This window comes from Octodon degus, unplaced genomic scaffold (genome assembly GCF_000260255.1).
Source record: "Octodon degus isolate 3935 unplaced genomic scaffold, OctDeg1.0 scaffold00076, whole genome shotgun sequence".
NCBI classification, from domain to species: domain Eukaryota; kingdom Metazoa; phylum Chordata; class Mammalia; order Rodentia; family Octodontidae; genus Octodon; species Octodon degus.
The window spans coordinates 922,426-927,348 of record NW_004524652.1 but is presented as its reverse complement, the minus strand read 5'-3'; positions in this window follow the sequence as shown (position 1 = coordinate 927,348).

The window sequence follows — 4,923 nt, the reverse complement described above, 5'->3', positions numbered from 1 at the left end:
GCGCGCAGGCCGGACGCCCACCGGGCTGCGGGCTGCGGGCTGCGGCCCGGGCTTCCGTGGCCCGGCTCGCGACTCTCGGGGGCCCGGGTGTGGCTCCGCGGGGGGCTTCCACGCAGGGCCTCGAGTTGCATCCCAGCACCGCAGAAAAACAAGCAAAACAAAAACCTGAGCGTCCGTTGCTCCGGGGTGCTCTGGGTCGCGGCGCCTGCCGCTGCGTGCTCGGACCCGCCGCGGCCGCGGGAGGTTCAGATCCTTGCTCCTCCGCCGAAAGCCGTCGGGGTTCCCGCGGGGTGATCTGTGAAGGGCTTCGCGCCGCCTCGCGGCCTCCTGTCCCGCACCCCAGACCTGTTCCTGAGGTCGTCTCCTCCAGAGCAGCAGCTCGCGGCGCGGGCCTTTTGTTCCGTCGCGCTTAGGACCCGGCGTCTATGGCCGGATTCTTCCCTTCTTGGGACGTAAAGCCTCAGTGAGTCAGTCTGCCGAAGTGAGTGCTCAGTACGTATCTGTTTGATAAGAAAATTAATGAAAAAGCGACTTTTCTGCGGATTAGATAGGGACCTTGGTGTACAGATAGGGTTAGTAAAGATGAATGTGTGGCTTTTATTTTTTTTTGTCTTTTTAAGAAAGGGTCTTGCTATGCAGTTCAGGCTGGCCTTGAATTCACTTTGTAGCCCAGGCTGGCCTTGAACTCAAGCCTCAGCCTTCCAGGTGCAGGGATTAGAGGTGTGGGCCACCATTCCTGGCCCAGCTTTGGTTGTAACCACAGTGTGCTCTTGGTTAAAGAGAAGCTGGTTTCTGTTGGGTGGCCAGGACTGTGCAGCCGGGAGCTGTCAGAGGGGAGGTAGGGGAAGCCTGTGACCCAGCTGAGGACAGAGTTCTGAGGAAGAATTTAGCTGCTGGGCCAGTGCTGTACGCATCCAGGGATGTGGCTTTGTAGGATTGGGGTCCCACACACAGTGTGGGCGCTTCCTCGTGGGCCAGCCACAGGTTGTGTCCATTGTCCTGACCCTGTGCATGCAGATCTCCCACCCTTTTTCTCTGTATCCTCAGTCCTCATGCCCTTTATGTGTTAGTTATTTTGCCTGGAAGGATTCTGTCCTCATCTGTCCATTTCATTTGCCAGGGCCCACAAGTCGATGTAGCCCATCTCCTTTCCACTGAGACTCTGGGCCAATGCTCAGCGCATCTAGGGATGTGGATTTGTAAGATTGATGGCCCACACAGGAAGCTTGAGAGCTTCCTTGTGGACCAGCCACAGGCTGTCCAGGGCTGGTAACATTATGTGCTTGGTGCCCAACTGCTGGGTGAACCTGCCTGTGTGGAGGGCATTTTGATCTCTGGCCATGGTGAAAGAGTGGTGGGCCGGCCTGGGCTTCCCTCCTCGGCCCTTCCAGAGGAGCTGTTTGTACTGTCGCCTGAGGAGTAAGGTCCTCTCAGTGTCTGCTTGCAAATGCAGCATCCCTGACCGAAATGCACAGCCTCGACCCCTCCATGGTTTCTCCCTCATTTCTGATCGGTGGAATTTTGTCTAGTTTTATTGTGTTATGTTCTAAATAAATCTTTTATTTTTCTTTCTTCCTTTTGGTTTTTTTTTTTGGAGAGAGTGTCTCACTATACAATTCAGGTTATCCTTGAGTTCACTTTGTAGCCCAGCTGGTCTTGAACTCACAACTGTCTTCCTGCCTCAGCCTCCCAAGTCCTGGGATTACTACATGTGCCATCACACCCGGCTTCTAAAAATAAATCTTAAAATCACGTATGTTAGTGGAAGAGGAAATTTTTCCATAGTGTTCCTTTTTGTCTTACTTTGGTTGTGAGGAATCACAGACGTGGTAGAGTTCCGTTGCTGTTGAATGAGAACTATGACAAGTGCTCTGCAGTTTTGCTACCGTCACTCCAGAAACAGTCCATCATTGGGAATCCCCCCACCTCAGCAGTGCCCCGTCCCTCCAGCCCGTGGCACTGCAGCTGCTTGGTGTCTGAGCGTCGGGTGCTCTAGTGTTAATGCTTATGCTGTGGAGTGACAGTTGTCTGTGCTTTCTTTGATTGCTCAGTAGTCAGGGCACGGATATGGCCCATCTGTGTATCTGTTCACGCTGTGCTTTGTTCCCAGCCTTCTCTGTTCGTGGCGTGATGTATGGATGACCCACTTGGAAGGGTGTGCAAGCAGCACAGAGGTCCACAGAGACCTTGGAGCACCGCTGCTCCCCTGCGTAACCTTCTCCCTAGGAGTAACCAGTTCTTTTGCAGGTGTCCTTCTGCACATCAGAACCCATGTCCTGGGTGAGGGTGATATCCCTTGGGAAAGTGAAAACCAGTTCTTGGGAGGCGGCGAGTGCGGTGGTTTGTTTTTCTGTGCTATTACAGTTTTATGAGAGGGTGATTAGAAAAACTTTTAGAAACATTCCTGAGGGAACAGTGGAGAAAAATAAGAGCAGAGTAACGCACTAGGGATTAAGAGCCACTGTAGGCAGCACTGAAGCGTTTTTCACTTGCCCTGCGCATCTCCCCAAGCTGAAGAGGCGCCTTCTTGGTCTGAAAGAAGAGTGCACTTTGGTCCATGAGGTTAACGGACCAAAAAGTGTCTGACCTTTTTTTGGAGGGTGGTGGTGACACAGATGGGACTCAGGGCCTAATGCTTACTAGGCAAGTGCTCTGCTGCTAAGCTCAGCAGTCCTCATGATTTTAGACTTGGGATCTATAGCTGTTTTTTCTACCTATATTTTTATTTATGCATATCAGTTATTACAGAATGATTGGGTTCTTGGCAGATTATAATATATGCACATAACATACTTTAACCCCATCCCCCGCCACTGCAGTTTCATGGAGGTTCCTTTTCTTGCAGAACCGGGGATTGAACTCAGGCCTTTGTGCTTGCCAGGTAAGCACTTATTTTACTGAGCTGTCTCCCCGGCCCCTTGGTGGGGGGGTTTGATGTATGTAATATGTATTTTTTTTTTTTTTTCTTTTTTGAGACAGGGCCTCACTGTGTGTAGCCCAGGCTATTCTCAAACTCACGGTGATACTGCTTCAGCCTCTGAATGCTGGGATCACAGGCTTGTGCCATTGGCCTATATAATGTATTTTGGTCATATTCACCCCACTGCTGCCTACCCTTACCCCCAGAGCCTGTTAATTAGAAAGTAGAGAACTTAGTCCAGGCCATTTTGGTGTCCACAATACCATCCACTAGGTCACGTCTCTGTGGTAAGTGGTATACTAAACCTTAGACAATTCACTAGTTCACTGTAACCCAGCTTTTAGCATTTGGAATGCATATATTTCATGAACTAATATGGAACCTTTGTAGCCTGCCCAGCGGTAGGTGAAAATATTTTGTTAATGTGGAGCTCTCCTTCTCTTTTAATGTATTTGGTACAGGGTCTGACAGTGCGACTCTCCTATTTTCAGTCTCCCCAGTGCTGGGATTACAGCCGGGAGTCATCATGCCTGGTCTCGGTGGCCGGCTTAGTGCGCCCCGGGATGGGACTGGTGCCCTGCACTTGTCTAAGCAGTAGCTTAGTTCGCTGAGCTATCTTGCTGGTCCTGGTGTTGAGCTCTTAAGCTTCTACTTCTACCATCTTATACAAAATTTTCTTTTTTTAACCTTTTTGAGATAGGATCTTGCCGTGCAGCTCAGACTGGCCTTGAGCTCACTTTGTAGCCAAGCTGGCTTCCAACTTGCAACATCCTCCTGCCTCAGGGATTATAGGTGTAGAATTTTTGTTGTTTTTTGTTTGGTTATTTTTTATTTTTGTTTTTGAGACAGGGCCATGTTACGTCCAGGCTGGCCTTGAACTTACTCTGTAGCCAGACTGGCCTCGACCTGAGTGATGCTCAGTCTGCCTCAGCCTCCCAGCTCTTGGGGTCTCAGAGGTGGACTACCATTCTGACTTTCTTTCTTTCTTTTTTTTTAAGGAAAGCTTTCAAAGATACACAGAGATCAAAATAATTTTACTGTGAGCAATGTTTATCTACTGCCTGCTTCACTTAAGAAAATTCTTTTTTTTTTTTAATTTTATTTTAGGGAAGGGTCTACAGGGTGTTCAGGGTCTCACTACTAGATTAGACTCGTAGTAATCTACCTGTTTACAGCCTCCCATGAGCTGGAATTATGGGCGCAAGCCCAGTCTCAATTGCCGTCTCAGTGGTACTTTAATCTGCTAAGCTATTTGGCTGGCCCTTTCACTTAAGAAAATTCTAAACACTTCCCATCCCTGCTTTATCACACATCCATCTTTTTTTGGAGGGGAGTAATGGTGATTGAATTTAGGGCATTCACTAAGCTACAGAGCCAGCCCTTTTATAACTCTTTAATTTGAAACAGGGTCTTGCCAGGTTGCCACGTTACCAGGGCATGAACTTGCAGTCTTCCTGCTTCAGCCTCACAGTGCTGGAATTATTTGCGTATGCCCCCACAGTGGAACTACCCAGCTTTTTAAAATGCCCCAGGGTCAGGGAGATGGCTCAGTAGAATAAGCACTTTCCCGGCAAGTGCAAGGGCCTGAGTTCAGTCCTGGGTTCCGCCAAAAAAATAATAAAAATAAAAACGTTCTGATACAGTAGAAAGTGAATGTGTTGTTTCAAATGTTCAAGCTTGTTTGCTTTCAGTTGCCTCAGTCAGAGGTGGTTATTCTGTAGTTGATGTCACATTTCTTTCCAGGAATGCAGAGGGCTTAAAAGCAGCTCTGTGGATAGGGCTACTTGTGGAGAAGGAAGGGAAGGTCTCCTGTGGCTGAGCTGGGTTGGGCCGATTGCTGGGGTTCAGCTCCTGGCCTGGCTTTCCCTGGGCTGCTTTCACATAAAGTGGAGACATAGCAGCCCAGCATCAGCCATTAGCACTGAACACGCCCCCCCCCTGCACCCCTCTCCCTCCCCCCCCCCCCTAGTCCCTCTGATGGGCCTCATCCCTCTTGCCTTCCT